Source organism: Pezoporus flaviventris, unplaced genomic scaffold (assembly GCF_033815535.1).
Source record: "Pezoporus flaviventris isolate CSIRO_AGI_PZ_B2104156 unplaced genomic scaffold, CSIRO_AGI_Pfla_v1 ptg000066l, whole genome shotgun sequence".
NCBI lineage: Eukaryota > Metazoa > Chordata > Aves > Psittaciformes > Psittacidae > Pezoporus > Pezoporus flaviventris.
Window position 1 is genome coordinate 1,226,984 of NW_026892614.1, and position 17,620 is coordinate 1,244,603.

The window sequence follows — 17,620 nt, forward strand, 5'->3', positions numbered from 1 at the left end:
ATCCACCAAAGAGAACTATAGAGATTGAGAGGTAATCTAGGGGTAGTGAAGGAAGGTCATTCTGCAGGGAACCAGGTTGAGCCACCAATCTGAAATGCTAGGTGTGCTCATATGCCTTTCTGAAATTTTTCTCTCCATAGAACTATAAAAGTCCAAGTAACACCTATAATTGTTTGCAGAGTACAGGTGACAAGAACATCACCAGAGGAGGGAATACATATGTTCTCTATACTTCTCCTGCCTCTGTTTTGAACTTCAAGTAAAGAAACAAATGCCTGTAAATTAAGGACTATCTGGATCCATCCCTTCTATCCCAAAATAAGCTACAATACCTTTTCCCCTTTAAATTCTGTGTGTACAGGGGTAAGAATATTCTGATCCCCTAAAGTATATCTGCATAAGTGATTAGCTTGGCAAATGGTATAAGCTCCTTGATGTATCCTGCATTTGACCATTCTCCATCCACTACAAATTGATCTGAACTCTGAGTGTGTAAGTAAGTCTTACATTTGGTTTTAATTAAAACTGGGAGAAAATTTGTTTCAGTGGATGTAATCTTTTTTCTCTGGAACTAAAGCCCACACGTAAGCTGCATATTGCTGAGGTTAAAAAAGTTTTAGCACATACTCCACTATACCATCCCTTCTTTCTGAAGTTGTTTCAGCCCAGAAGCATATTAAGCAGGATAGTCCCTCTAATTTCAGTGGTCTTTCAGACTCCCTGCTCAGACCAGAATTTGGTTTTTTACTTAGCTGGAATAAAAGTGATTATGTACTTAAACCCTGGCACTCTATTTCCACTATGAAGCACCAGAAACCTACTTGAGATGAACATACAGATTTTTATGCAGCCCATGACATCATTAGGTGGCAGAGTGTTATTTATACCAATGGCTGGGCAACATTTTTGAAAGAAAGATGAGTTCACAAGTGTAGCATCAGGGCCACTGAGGGAAAAAAAAATATATTTCATTGCCTTAATTACGTGATTTCTGTCCATGGTAAGCAAATGCTATACCATGTTTCCTCTCAGACAGCGGAGATAAGCTGAAAACAGAAAGCAATTCTGGGTGTGGGGGGTCTCTGTGTATGCGGGGGAGCAACAACAGGGTGCTGTTTGGTTTTGTTTTAATGTCTTCAGGATTTTGACCCTCAAATAAAACCTCAGAGAAAACTGCAAGGCAACTTGATGATAATGGCAGCCCTTTCCCTTCCTCCAGGAGGCACAGAGAAAGAAGGAAAAAAAAAAAAGAAAATAATAAAGCCAAACAAAAAAATGAGGCCCTAATATAAAAAGCCGCATAGGTATAAAAAACCTGGAAACAATAACCCATCTGTATAAGGGAAAACATTAGCTGAAGGAATTTATTAAAGCAAAGCCTTCTTTTAGCTCCTTGAATAGTGTAAATATCACATTAAAAAACAGGCGTCAGCTTGTGGACTTTATAAGAGGCCATATCATTCTTCACTGGAGTAACAGCTATGTAACTGCTGTGAAAACAGGGTCTTGATACTATACGAGCCTGCAATATAGCCAAGGTATTATATAGGCTTTGACACTAATTTGGACAGGCTCCATGCCTTGGTGGAAAGTGGAACTTCTGACTTCATACTAGATAGGACCTAATGGAGTTCTACAAATATCTGGACCATCTGAACCAATCAAAATGGAACAAAATAAAGCAAAGTACTGTGCATACAGCTCAGCTGATCCTAAAAGCCTTTTTGCAAATCCTGGGAGACCTGATCCATTGAGCAAGATGTTCTCTAGTGAGCAGAGACCTTTAATAGATGCCATGTTAGTAGGGCATGCATTTGCAATACACAGACTGCGATAACAGACATAGTCAGGAATTATAGACCACTGCCTTGGTTGTGAAACTTTCTACAAAGAAGTACTGAACACTAGTGTTACAGAAATCATGAGGAAATGCCAGACAATCATGGCTGAGTGGATCATGAAAATGAAAGACACTGATTATATGGTGGGTGCTTCTTTCAAGATGGTTTCAGCCTTGAAAGAAACAGCACAGGGAAAGCCTGAACAGTTACTGCCTGCATTGAAGCTCTTTGGTGGTGAGCATTGGCTTTCAGTTTCCAGTGATGGTACATTGGTATTTTACTGCAGCAACAGACCCCAAACAATGTTAAGCATTTCTCTAGAGCATGTCCTGGAAACCTGAGCATGTCAAAACAACAAATGCATCCACAAAATCAGCAACTTTACAAGGCTCCTTTCCTGCAGATGGAGACAGGGAGACATATATGGTGACATGACAATTAAAACTTATCCAGGAAATCCCTGGCAGAGTTAGGAACAGACACCAATTTGACACTGAATTTAACAGACTCTTATTTCCACCATCATTTATATCACATTAGTTTTGTGCCGTATAGACAAATCCTAACTCCCTGGGAACAGCATGTGCCTGGCATCCCTGCATGACCAAACATTATACGGACTTTGACACTACCTGCACACACCCCCCTGTGATAACTTGCCAAGGCTAATGACTCATGAAACCTTTTAATAAGCAAACTGAAATAACACTTCCTCCTTGAACAGATGCACCAAGAAACACACCATATTTTATGGATGTCATACAACAAGCATGAATGCTACTGTGACAACATCTACTCATTGGCATCATGACTTCCTTCTCAAACCAATCTCTTCAGAGCTGCAGACAGTTGACCTTACTGCCTTGCACTGTTTAGAACAGAATGGGAACAAGCCACTTACCTGGTGCCGCAAAATGAGGGTTTAAAAACCTTTCTTGGGTAAGGAACCATGATGCCATTAATTGAACTCCTCCCTTATATCAATAAAACCAGTGCATAAACACAGATGAAAAATGTGAAATGAGGCTACTGTAATGTAAATTCCTGTTCCAGTCTGTTCGCTGTATCATGTCACTGCATGCCCGTTTATACATGGGTCACAAAGAATTGCATTTTTTTTGCAAAAGCCATGTGAAAGTTAGTGTGGTTTCTCCTCTCAACAGGCTGCACACATCATTCTGGTACCTCACAGCACTGAAAGAGGCTATTTCACCTGGTGTGAAGGGTCAGCATTATCACATACAGTTCAGAAAATATAAACATGGAGTTCAAGTAATTTCAAGAAATATATATATAATATATAGAAGAAATATATATATTAAGAAATATATATATAATACCTTCAAATTCTTCAGAATGACAACTTAGCTGGTAAAAAATTCATCCGAGATGTGAAGGATTGTGTCCCTGTTCTGTTTCAAAGTGAGGCGCATGACCCTTGCTCTCCACATGAATATTCTGGCCACTATAAACTGTGTGGTTTTTGTTTGCTTGGAAGGTGGAAGATGGTTATCACTTGTGCTTCATTTCCCACAAATGCTACTTTTCTCCCTTCAGATACTTTTAAAAAAGAATCCGCTTATTGCAACATCTGTTATTAATGATGAATACAATACAGTCTTGTAACACCTTGCATTCTACACTGCCAAAGGTCCTTAACAAAATTCACATATCAGGTTTTTCAGTCTCCTTTTCAGTGAGATCAGCAGAAACAGGGAAAATGGGATGCAGACAATTACACAGCTCCCAGTTACACAGGAAATCTGTAGCACAGGCAAGAAGCAATTCACACTGAAGTTGTATTGCACTCTCATCTAAATCACTTCTCCCTTTTTTTCCACGACTGACTTACCAACTTTTCATCATTTTATGGAATCAACTTTTCATCATTTTATGGATAAGTTCAGCCTTCAAAGAAACATTTGCCTGTTCATTAACACACTGTCCATCCTATTGGCTATGTCTGAGTTCAGAGCAGGCAAAGTTGCATAAATAAAAAGCATTTTCATTAAAAGACACAAAAGTGTTTGACCTGCTGTGAGATGAATACTAATTCAGAAGTGGAGCTAAGATACATCTAAGCTTTTTAGACAGTTTACACCTCCAAAAAAAACAACCATGTCCCAAGAGATGCTAATTTTGAAACAGGAGACACCACAGGACTGAGCCATTCACTAAACAGACATGGTCACTGCTCCATTTCTCAGACTCCATGACTAGTATTTACACAAATTTTCTCAGGGTTTGGAGAGAGAGCTATATCCAAGCCTTTTACGCACAATTTATCCAGAGTGAGAAAAACAAACATTACTTTTCTCCCTGGAATTAACCTATTGGTGTGCAGATAATAACCAGTCTGCCACAAAAGCAGTCTACTGTGTAACTTATTAAAAGGGAATATTCAGTAATTACCAGCTGCAGCATGTAACTACAAAGTTCTAATTGCCTGTCATAACAGTCAGGTATAACCATATGTGATTCCAGTCCACTGCATTATGACACAGGAATAATTTACCTAAGAGACCACAGGGTTTTTTTCTGATTTTTCTTTTTCTTCATTTAGCCTGATCTTTGTCCTGCTGCCAGTAACAGGATGGATCTAATAATAACCTCTGATGCCAGTTATGAACCAGCCTGTCAAAGGAAGAATTAAAGGCTTCATATTATTATTTATATCACAAAATGCTTTATACTGACAAACTGTGGAACTCACTGCCACAGAATAAAGTCTAAAATAAGAAAAGGGAAAAAGGAATAAAATTATGAAGGATGAGGATTTTTTCTTAGCAATCTTTTTGTAATACCAAGAGAAGTTTCAATGCTGCTGAAATTCACCAGCCTTTAGAGGTTAAAAGAGACTATCAGTCGTTTCTGAAAGATGGTTTGCACTACACCACAAGCTGAAAAGCTTTCCAATAAAGTTTAATGTGTGCTTTGTTTTGAACTGCTTATTCCTTCCATGACTTTGTTTTGCTTTCCAAGCACTCACAGATACAGCAACTCTAAAAGATGTATATTGTATACACACAATGTGCTGTTTCCAACCTCACCTACCACTCGAATCCACTTCAGATTAATTAATTCTAATTGGTGTGAGTCTAATGGAGATGAAACCCACACTTCTATTTCTATCTTCCATAAAACATGCCAGATCCACTGCATACATGCTGAGAGATCCACAGATTCTCACTGCAAACAGAGTGGAATGGCGTACCTGGTAGGTGGAAACATTGCGGGTGCCATGTTATGAGCTGAAGGTAAGAATTACGCTTTTTTCTGAAACCTCAGAAGTTTCAACCACTGATTTTAATGACCTGCATAATTGCATTTTTTAAACCAAGATTAAGTTCTACAATAAACATGTCTGGCACAAGACTTGCTACAGATTACTGATGGAGGGAATCCCAGTTTAAGGAACTTTGAATTATAGCAGGGTTGCATAGTACACTTTTAGTTTTAACAACCTTCCTTCTCTTCTCTTCTCTTCTCTTCTCTTCTCTTCTCTTCTCTTCTCTTCTCTTCTCTTCTCTTCTCTTCTCTTCTCTTCTCTTCTCTTCTCTTCTCTTCTCTTCTCTTCCCCTTCTATTAGCTTTCTATTCTCCTCTTCAATACAGACAGTTTTAAACTTGCTGCCAGAACTGACTGCATCAGCCTCCTCTTACCATTTAAGGTCATGCAAGTGTGCTTGTCCCTCTTCAAATGTATTTAGCCCTGCTGTAGTCTGGGGATCCTGCCATCACCAGGCATTAATTTATGCATATAGCACAGTAACCAAGAGGAAAACCTGTCCCTATATTTACAGGACAATTTAAATGTACAGCTGAGGCTACACTGAAATACGCAGTGCCTTCAACCCTCAGAACAAAGCTTACTCACCAAATTTAAGTCTACTGGTATTATACGTTGTTCCTCCCAGTGAATGTTTTACCTTTGTCATGGAAGTTTGTCTCTTGTTGGATATGATTTTGGATATGCTTCCCTGACTTTTGTTGCTGTAGGAACCTTCCGTCCTATTAACTGAACTCCATACTCATGTTTAAAATCTCTTCCACACTACTTTTCACAAGCCCCAAATCAATCAAGTGATATTTCAAAGCTGATAACTGTATAACCTAAATAATGAGCTGACAGATAAGGCTATTCATGCCTTCCCTGCACTTCCAATGAGGAAGTTCTCAGGAGCCTACCTTCCCTCAGCCCATTCTGCATAATTCTTTTGGAGGTGAAGGGAGAGGTCCACTGTGGAGGATACTACAAGTCAGGAGGTTACTTTATGATCCTCCTACTCAGGGGGGCTTCAGGAGAAAAAAAGTTTCTCATGGACACAGCCAGATCTCCAGGTACTTGACTGTGGACTTAGACTGCACTTCTGAAACCACAGCTCTGTCCCCACAATCTTGCAGCAATGTTGAGGTCAAGGTTCTGCTGTAATTCTACTGGCACGTAGAGCCACTATCACTATCTCAACAAATCACAGAATCACGGAATAGGTAGGGTTGGAAAGGACCTTAAGATCATCTAGGTCCAAACCCCCTGCCATGGGCAGGGACACCTCACAATAAACCATGTCACCCAAGGTTCTGTCCAACCTGGCCTTGAACACCGCCAGGGATGGAGCATTCACAACCTCCCTGCGCAACGTATTCCAGTGCCTCACTGCCCTCACAGTAAAGAATTTCTTCCTTATATCCAATCTAAACTTCCCCTGTTTAAGTTTTAACCTGTTACCCCTTGTCCTGTCACTACAGTCCCTAATGAAGAGTCCATCCCCAGCATCCCTATAGGCCTCCTTCTGATACTGGAAGGCTGCTATGAGGTCTCCACGCAGCCTTCTCTTCCCCATGCTGAACAGCCCCAACTTTCTCAGCCTGTCTTCATACGGGACGTGCTCCAGGCCCCTGATCATCCTCGTGGCCCTCCTCTGCACTTGTTCCAACAGTTCCATGTCCTTTTTATGTTGAGGACACCAAAACTGCACACAATACTCCAGGTGAGGTCTCACAAGAGCAGAGTAGAGGGGCGGGATCACCTCCTTCGCCCTGCTGGTCACGCTCCTTTTGATGCAGCCCAGGATATGGTTGGCTTTCTGGGCTGCAAGCGCACACTGAAGGTGGCTCATGTTCATTTTCTCATTGACCAACACCCCCAAGTCCTTCTCCGCAGGGCTGCTCTGAATCTCTTCTCTGCCCAACCTGTAGCTGTGCCTGGGATTGCTCCGACCCAGGTGTAGGACCTCGCACTTGGCATGGTTAAACTTAATGAGGTTGGCATCAGCCCACCTCACAAGCGTGTCGAGGTCCCTCTGGATGGCATTCCTTCCCTCCAGGGTATCAACTGAACCACACAGCTTGGTGTCATCGGCAAACTTGCTGAGGACGCACTCAATCCCACTGTCCATGTCAGCGACGAAGATGTTAAACAACACTGGTCCCAACACCGATCCCTGAGGGACACCACTCATTACTGGTCTCCAGCTGGACATTGAGCCATTGACCACAACTCTTTGTGTACGGCCATCCAGCCAGTTCTTTATCCACCGAGTGGTCCATCCATCAAATTGACGTCTCTCTGGTTTAGAGACAAGGATGTCGTGTGGGACAGTGTTGAACGCTTTACACAAGTCCAGGGAGATGACATCAACTGCTCTACCCCTGTCCATCAGTTCTGTAGCCCCATCATAGAAGGCCGTCAAAATTGGTCAGGCAGGATTTCCCCTTAGTGAAGACATGCTGGCTGTCACCAAGCACCTTGTTGTTTTTCATGTGCCTTAATATGCCTTCCAGGAGAATCTGCTCCAAGATTTTGGAAGGCACAGAGGTCAGACTGACTGGTCTGTAATTCCCTGGGTAAATCCTAAACAGCCAGAGCAGTAGTACATTGTTTCATTAGCACCCAAGCTCTGCATTGTCCCTACTACTTTTTATTCTGTGTTATGTAAAGGTATTGTGTGTACATTTTCATTCTAGCATTAACCTTCAGTTTACAGTCAATATCCTGTGGATACAGAAAGGGACCTTTTCCTCACCCATCCAGCTTGTTACCTTTCCAACATCTCTGTTTTCAACTGTATCACTTCCCCACTACTATTTATGTCATTTAGGCTGTCTGCTTCCTCATTTTCTTCCCCCCCTTCTCCTGGCATTCTTTAGGCAATGTGAAAAGCCACAGAAGAGCCCAGCCTGCATAACAGCCTCCTGTCTGCCAAGATAAACTTGCCTGCACTGCAAGTTTATCTTTTTCTCATACTGTTTATCTGCAGCAAGTAACCACTTACAATCTTTTGCAAATAAAATGAAGTCACCTACTATTCATGAAAATCACCTTGCATGTTGCGTGATGATGGGAATGAAATGTCACTAATTGTTCTCCCAGACGCATGGTGCTACCTAGGACACATGCATGGAACTACCTAGGGCCAGCACAGTTATCCAGGACAAGTCCAGGGAGCACACACAGTATTCCTTAATGTCACACTAAAAGATTTCATTGTCCAAAACATGTCTACTATCTGTTTTTCCAGTAATACTGATGCTTGTTCCGGGTTATGTCTACTCCGAGCCCTTTACTAAGAGTGATAACAGTTTGCATGGTTAGAGCAGCTGTGTATTTTCTATCAGTCTCCATTATTTAACTCCAGCCACTACTGGAAAAATGCTAAAGTTAGGACCTGTTGGACAGTTGAATAAAGGGAATAAATACAGCCTGAGAGGCCCATGGCTTTTAAGTTGCTAACCCAATATTTGAGTGTATTTTCCAGTTGCTCTCTCTCTCCCTTTACCATAAACACAGGTCAAACTGTTTCTTTTCTCCCACTCTTCATTTGTGTTGCCTATTACATTTGCAAAATATTTGGGATACCAGATGCCTTTCAACAGGTGACTGAATAGCAATGGAAGACAATGTGATTTTCACCTTGATACAAGTGTGTAGCTAAAACTGTCACATCTGACAGTAATTAAAACTAAACAATACCACAGTACAGTAGAAGGAAATTTCTGTCTTCTTCTTCATTGCTACTACTAAATCCTGACAACATTTCCCTACTGTGCCTGTTTCTAATCTTTTCACTGAAATGATAGGGAATTCAACAACTCTTCTTGCTCAATATTCACTTGCTTTTGAAAGGCTGGTGAGCATCCAGTGAAATTCAGGATACAAAAAAGAGTGAGCCCTGGTCTGTACCAGATCTGCTTCTCATGTGCCAGAGAAATAGGCCAGTTATTTTACATATTCTTTGCTTGCTTATCCACCTAAGACTAATCTGAATGGTGAGAACTGCATTGTATGCAAGTATATATTACTATTGCATGCCATCAGCAAGTCTGACTCATATTTGGATTGTGGAGACACAGAACTTTTGCAAGACAACAGATAAAGACAGAACACAATCCAGTGGCAGCAACTAAATCACACAATCGGCATTTACAGGTACTTTCTATGCAGGAGAATTGGATTTCTCACCATTATGTTTGTTCTTAAGTACAGCAAATTACACCATTTTAGGAAGATGACAGCTGGATAAATTTTTTTTGTTGTTTTGGGTATTTTTTTTTTTATTTTTATTTTTTCCCCTCTCTCCTTTTTTCTTTCTTCCTCCTTTTTTTTTTTTCCCATGGTAGGGTCAAATCTGCTCCCACTGAGCTCTCCCATTCTCCCACAGAATGCAAGCCAAATGTGAAACACAGCATTAGGCATGATGATGACAATTTTCCAACTATCACTGCATAAACTCAGGATTATTTTGGGCCTGATTTTTAAGAAGTGTTGAGTGCTAACTTCAACCGGAGCACTACTAACACACCTGAAAAATGCTGAACTGCAAGATGGACACCCAGATTCTACATGCTCAGAATATCTATAGCAAATACCATGGCAAGTTTATGGCATTTGTATCTTCAATAGTCTTAACAAAAGAGCTGGGAAAGCATTTTGTAAGCAACAGCTAACCTTTCTTGCTGGAGAGAGAGAGGGAGGGAGAAACTAAAAATATTCCATACTGTTCCCAAGGGTGCCAGGGAAGAGAAGACTTTTCAATTATACAAAAATAAATATATAATTTCAAGACCCTGGCCCAAAATAACCTCTTATACCAGTATAAATAAATGCATCTGTTAGCTTGAAGCGTGGAATGAAGTAAAATGAACGATTAAGAAAACTCCTTAACTCCTCTATCTGCTACAACGTGGCCTTTTAGGTAACACAATGCCAAGCTGTAATAATAGCATATCAGCTGAATTGTGCAAGCATTTTTAACTCTTTGACAGCAAATTAACCCTTTAAAATCACTATGAAAGTGACTCCAAGAGGGAATATATATATACACACTATATATATATTTTTTTTTTTAAAAAGTCTTACATCATTAAGCCTACTATATTGTTTCTCAAGTAACCCCTTCAGGGTACTTGCTATAGAAGGGAAAACATCAAGGAGAAAAACCATGAAGACGCAGTTACAGGAACTTAATGGTAAAACATACAAAACAGTCAATATTTCTTCTCAGGTATGCTGACCTACACAAGGAATAATGGGGTCAATGTCAACAAATTTATACTTATGTGAGATGGGAAAAAAGAGAATGCTCATTTTATGGAAGTATAACAGAATGACAGGTATGAATCTTAAGTCCTACTCTTCTAGTGAGAACACATTCTCTGCATTAAATGACGTAGAAGGAAATGTATATAATTTTAGACTTTATTGTACACTGTATTAACTGTGTTGCCCAAATTTGGGAACTAATTCTTCAGCCTACAATACACATTAACAGGTGCCATTAATCAAAGAGCTCTTTCACACTGGAAAGACCAAGTACGTCATTAATGAGGAGATTTGTGCATTTGCTGCATTAGTGGCACTCTTGTTGCATTTTGTTGTTTCTAATTATGTCCTTGCTTGTCACAGGCCAAAGGTTCTGAATACACTGCTCCAAAGCCAGCACTCATTTATAACAGAGTAAGTTTTAAAGCCATGTGCCTGTCTTCCATACCTAGACTAGACATACTGGAATGACTCAATGTCAGCATCAAGCTAACAAATTATCCAAAACATCTGAGCATGAAGTCATTCTGTTAACAGAAAAAGGAACAGAAGCTGGTGGGGAAAAAGCAAGTTAACTCCACAACTGCTGGCATCTTCCAAACAACCATCTACAGGAATGTTGTAGCTTGCAAAGGGCAACATCCTCCCACTGTGACTTAGCAGTGTTATGAGATTTCCACTGAGCCATAGGCTAACTGAAAGCAAGTCTATTTTCAGAGAATTCGCTTGAGAAATTCTACATTTCAGACTGTTTCAGCAGCAGCCTCCTGAACTAAGGATGTCACGCAGTCTCTCAGACCAAAAGCAACCATGGATCCCAGGCAGTGGGAGAGAACCAAATAACATCTTCTGCTACGGCCTATTTTAAGGAGTTGATGTCATAGCAACAATACAGGAGATAATAGGTTGCACAGAGCCTTATTGTTGCAGCCTTCTTTTTTTTTAATAGGGCCATGCAGCTGTTTTCCTGGTTTCATTTATGGTCAGCTCAAAGAATCACAAAACAACTTAGGATTGAAGTGACCTCTGGCAGAAGGGACCTGATCAAAGAAAAGCTAGTTTCAAAGTTAGCACAGGTTGTTCAGGTCATTCGCAATGTTTCAATAATGAGCTAAACTAAAATGTTGACTAAACTTCCTGCCACAAACTTCTAAAGCATTGCTAGGAAAAGAAACATATTTCTGATGCACCAAAGATAGTCTAATTTCCCAGCTTCAATATCAGTTTGGGTGAGCTTTGCCCTGTGGTCACCAGATAACCTCATCCTTTAGCCAGCAATACAGTTCCACTAAGCACTCTTAAGTCCCTCACAGATTCTTCAGCCTTATACTGTCAACCTCATACTGCTTTTGCTTTTAGACTGTCACACATGCTGTAAGGTTTAATGTGCATTTCTCAGACTTCCCAGGGGGAGAGAGAATAGAAGAACCATATCCCCCCCTACACACTTGATGCTGGGAGAAAAACTGTCGTGAAGTCACATCCAAGCCTCATCAAACTGGGACTCCTCACAAATGGCTTCTCAAATACTACAGGAAATCATTGTGTTCATGTTTGCTTCTCCCAGACACAGCGTGTGGAATAACAACTCTAAATAAGCGAACTTATAAGGGACACATTAAATGCTCCTTATAGCTATAAGTACATAACCAAAACAGCTTAATATTCCAGGTCAGTAACAGACTCTAAGTGTATTTCAAAGAGGAAAAAATACTGCAAGAACATAGAATGGAAAACAATGCAACTTCAAACCACCCACTTCATTTATTAGGAGACAACCATGTGCTTGGCACTCTTCATACAGAAAGGATGAACCCCAAAGGGCTTTCATAGCTCAGAACAGACAATATAAAACCAAAACCCCACACTCAGACAACACAATGATGTGATCTTCATCTGGTATATTGTATCACTAAATGAGACCAGATGAAGATCCATTTTGTCTCAGGGCATATCTTCCTCTGAATATCTTCATGTATATCTTTATAGTAGGAGCCCAAAGAACACTTTTCCTACAGCAAGAACTGCAGAACTCCTATCTAAATACAACAGATGTAATGCAGGCTCCTGCTCTTAGCTGCTCCACATAAGGCCTTAAACGCAAAGAAAAGACCTCATTGTTTTGGAAGAAAAGCCCTGTCAGTTCACTTTACCTGAGAAATAACTGCCTCTCCATTGTGACCAAGCTGAAACTACACTTTACAGTGCAAAAACACAAAATAAAGCAACCCAGGAACAAACAGCAGGTTCAGGAACTTCCACCACTCACTTCAGAAAGTTTTCCCCAAAGGTAAGGGGGACTCTGGGTTTTATATTTGCATCCATCTTCAATTTTGCTTAGAGCTCTGCAGGACTCTGAAGGCAGGTGTAGGCATGGGGGTGGAGGACAGAGATACCTTAAATTATATACAGCTGCAGAATATCAAGCTGTACTTTTTATGGTGATATTTTGCTGACAATGCAAATCTCAAGGGCAAAGTTAAAAGAGAAATTCTCAAAGAGAAAAAAAACAAGCCAACAAATAGAAAAACAAAGCCACCCCCCCCCCCCCCCCGCCAAAAACAAACAAACAAACAAAAAAAAAACAACAACAAAAAAGAACCCAAACCTGGCATGTAGACATTATCTTCATTAACATGAGACAGTCAGCACAGGACCAAAGTGGGAATTTGTGACATTAAACTGCAAATGGTATAGAAAGACTGCAGTAAAACTACTAAAAGTCTGACTAAAACTAGGATTCCCCACAGCATTCTAAGTCTAATGTAGGTCTACATGCAGCACTCACATTAGAAAAAAAGAACTGAACACAAGGTGATGTAGCAGTATCTGGTGCTTCTGTGTACAAGAGGTATGAACCTTCTCTAGAATGGCATCTGGGGCACTTTGCACATAGGTTTCAGTTTCACTGATTTCAGCACTGACTCGTGGCCTCAGTCCAAGGGACTTGGACTCCTTTGTGATTGTGTAAGGCACAGAAGTGCCTTCCACTTCATCCTTCCTGCTCCTTGCAGTGTGCTCTCCTAAGTCTAGAGACTTCACCACAAAATCCATTCCTACAAGAATACCTTAGAAGGTAGATAGATAGGTGTAGCAAGGAAAAAGAATGAACAGTGCTTAAACTGAAAATTTATTCAGATCTTTATCTAGGAAAAGGAATGCAGTATGCAGCCAGGAGATGTGCATATAGTACAGGGAAAAGGTGTAAGAGGATGGTATGGTGAGAACATTGCCAGAGTTTCCTAACTTTGTTACTCTTTCTTTCACGTACAGAGAAATGCATTTATATGTAAACATATTAATTAGAAGTTCCTTGAAATCATAAACCAATTTAGATCAAAGACTTTTAGAACTAAGGAGTTTCCTAACTCCTGTTCTCATATTCAGTTCACTAGGGGTATTTTTAATCATCAGGTAGATGAAAACTCTAAGTAACAGACAATAACAAAAAAAATTGTGGGGGATGTAATCATCAGGAAACTCTCTTTTTTGCATATCTGCTGTTATGCATATGGTTCAGATAAATTTTCCTCAGAAAATTTAAGCCCCTATTTTGTTATTGTAGAGAAGCCTTTCTCTAGACCTGTTTTCCATAATAGAAAAAGTATAGTCAATTTAAGGATTATAAGCATGTACTCTTTTTTCAGATACCATAAATGCCTCTTTCCAGAATGTCGCAGTGTGCTAATTATTGCTTCACTGTTTGAGTTTGAATGATCTCACTTGAGTAGGTAAAGCACAATCAACACAAAGCAGCTTTTCCAGGGTTTAACTAAAGTCAGAAGAGTACAAAATAACCCAAAAATATCTCCGACAGCTCAACATATTTATTAGGATTGAGAGTTCTGTTGGGTTTGTTTGTAGAGAAGCTGTACAATACAGTTAGTCCAGTTTGACTGTACTTTGAAAAGAGATTTGTTAACAAATTTTCCCTCAAACACAAAAGTAAAAAAAAACCCCCTAACTTGTTTAACTCTGCAAACGTGTGTGATTCCTACTAAAATCTTCTCAACTGAAGGCTTACAAATTAGTCTCTGGAGGTGAAAAAGGCCATAAAAAGAAAACAACTTGATTTGCCTTCCAGTAGTAATAAGTGTAAGGAGCTTATAAGGCAATAAGCTATTGCCTGCACAGTGAGTTCTCATTCTTAGAAACACAGGCTGCATCCAAAGCAGTGCAATACCTGCATTTTCAACCCTTTTTGGGATCCTAACATGAGCTCATTTACAGGTGAAATAACTGAACTGACTGGTCAAATATCATTATTTGGCCAGTAATTAATGAGATTATGTACTCTAATACCATATTCTGGTAAAACAGTACTGCATAACAGTAGTTTTCTAAACCTTGACATCAGGAATTTATGAATAAATACACCTGAAAGCTTGCTCTGGTGCTTCTTCTAATTTCTGCAAAACATATAACTAGTAGGAAATCTAGAGATAATTTACATGAAGGAATTACAGAAGTGGACTATGTTTTATGTAAGTATACATTTCAACTGATGGCGAGACATGAAGCTTATCCCACACAAAACCAGAATAAAGACCTTGAACTGGGGAAGGATGTCATCATTTTCATTTTGTCTACATACAGCTTTCTTTATTACTCAATATGGTAAAGTTCATTCTAGAGAGAAAGAGGCATTATAAAACAGGTAGTATCAATATTTTGAGTAGAAGTGGCATCACTGGTGATTGATTAATGATTCTTGTGATGCAAATTAACTGCCTCTGTAATTGTCTACCCTGTACTGATTAACAACAAGGTAGAGGACAGCTGAAACTGAGAATACATGAACATTTTTCAACAGAGCAGCCTTTACTCCTTGTGAATTGCTCCTCCTCAAATGGAAATTAAGTATTCCCTATAGCTGCTTTAGATCAAAAAATTGGTGATTTGTTTTTAGTACTAATGATTTCAGCTACAAACTTAGAATGGCCAAAAGTAACAAAAGCAAGCATGGCTGTATAACACTGTGTGAACACTCCTCTGTAGACAATAATGAAATTTCAATGCACAGCTGAACCTCCTTTGAGTTCTGTGGAATGTTGGCTGGCAAGCAGTGCCCTTGGTTTATAACTTTTTATGCACAGACATACATGTCTTCCTCCATTTCTTCAGAAAGGCTTGGTATCATAAGCAGGTGGAATAATTTTTTCAATACAACAGTGATTTTCTGCTACTACATTAGGAATAAGTACCATAGAATCATAGAATCATAGAATAGTTAGGATTGGAAAGGACCTCAAGATCATCTACATCCAAACCCCCTGCCATGGGCAGGGACATCTCACACTAAACCATGCCACCCAAGGATCTGTTCAACCTGGACCTGAACACCTTCAGGGATGGAGCATTCACAACCTCCCTGGGCAACACATTCCAGAGCCTCACTGCCCTCACAGTAAAGAGCTTCTTCCTTATATCCAATCTAAACTTCCCCTGTTTAAGTTTTAACCCGTTACCCCTTGTCCTGTCACTACAGTCCCTAATGAAGAGTCCATCCCCAGCATCCCTACAGGCCCCCTTCAGATACTGGAAGCTGCTCTGAGGTCTCCACACAGCCTTCTCTTCCCCAGGCTGAACAGCCCCAACTTTTTCAGCCTGTCTTCATACGGGACGTGCTCCAGCCCCCTGATCCTTGTGCCCCTTCTCTGGACTTTTTTCAAGAGTTCCATGTCCTTTTTATGTTGAGGACACCAGAACTGCACACAATACTCCAGGTGAGGTCTCACAAGAGCAGAGTAGTGGGGCAGGATCACCTCCTTCGCCCTGCTGGTCATGCTCCTTTTGATGCGGCCCAGGACACGGTTGGCTTTCTGGGCTGCAAGTGCACCCTGAAGCCAACTCATGTTCATTTTCTCATCGACCAGCACCCCTAAGTCCTTCTCCGCAGGGCTGCTCTGAATCTCTTCTCTGCCCAACCTGTAGCTGTGCCTGGGATTGCTCCGACCCAGGTGTAGGACCTTGCACTTGTCATGGTTAAACTTCATAAGGCTGGCATCAGCCCGCCTCACAAGTGTGTCAGGGTCCCTCTGGATGGCATTCCTTCCCTCCAGCATATCAACCAAACATCCAAAGTCTAACTGCCAAGATAAACAGACAGTGTGCCTACAACAATTTTTGCAAGTGATGTTTATTGACTTAAGACAATCCACTAATTTTGCCACCTTTAGAGCAGATCAGGAAGCTCTGACCTGTTACTTTTAGACAAGCAAAGGCATCTAAGAGTAACAATTGCAAACAGTTGCTTCAACCTGCACTCTTCATAGTGATTTTACGTGCCACATTACAAAGCATAGAGCCCTTGCTTCCCAGGAAACTCAAAGACCCCAATATCAGCCAGGCCTGGGTCCTGCATGGCTGCAGTTTTCTGCCAAGTGAGGAATTTGGCCCTTTGTGGATAAAGTTTGATTATAAAACTTTCAGGGAAAAGACAACTTTTCTCTAAAAAGGAAGCCTGCACTAAGCTTCTCTGTCACTCTAAGACAACAATGACAGGTGGATTAGGTAGTAAACTAGAGAAAAAGATATGTCATCACCCATCGGCTGACTGCCTGTGAGTGAAACAATAAATAATACTGGATCGTTAAGGTTTCAAGTACTTGAAAGTATCAACAATGTAATGAATACCCATCTGGCAACAATATCCTGTTCCAGTTAGTACATCATTTTGGATAGCTTGAGTTCAGCTAACTGAGGTTGCAGTATACGTGCCTTATAAAGATTTTCCAGTATGTAGCTTCTTTAACTCTGAAGGTCCAGAAGTGGAATGTGTGGTTCTCTAAAATGGCTACAAATAGATCCTCTCCCACCAGAGCTGAGAGAGCCAACTGGGCCAGCCAGCAAAAGTGTAAAGCAGACATTGATCACAGCAGCCTGCACCTTCCCTTCTCTTCCAAGCGTTCTGTACCGGCAGGAAGAAGAATGGAGAGAGCACAAAGACAACTGAGCTTAGACTGCTCTTACGCACTTCCTGAATTATTGCTAGCTCAGAGGCACTGTAACTAATTTGTAACTATTAACTTCCTTGTGTTAATCAACACACATGCAAAGCACCCATCTGATTGGTTTGACTGAGATTTTCTTTAATTACATGGAAAGAAAGCTAATTCCCTCCACCCTCACGGAGGAAAGAAATGCAGCAAACACAAGCTCAGAAGGACCATCAGCAGGGTTTCAGTATCCCATCTTCAGTACTGAAATCTAAACCTTCTCTTTCAGCTTCTGTTATG

At 40.5% G+C, this 17,620-nt stretch overlaps 1 protein-coding gene across 2 annotated transcripts in view; it reads right to left on the reverse strand.

The window, feature by feature from the left end:
- The window catches only part of DAAM2 (dishevelled associated activator of morphogenesis 2), a 172,396-nt gene that overhangs the window by 79,976 nt on the left and 74,800 nt on the right, over window positions 1-17,620 (reverse strand). The window lies entirely within an intron of this gene.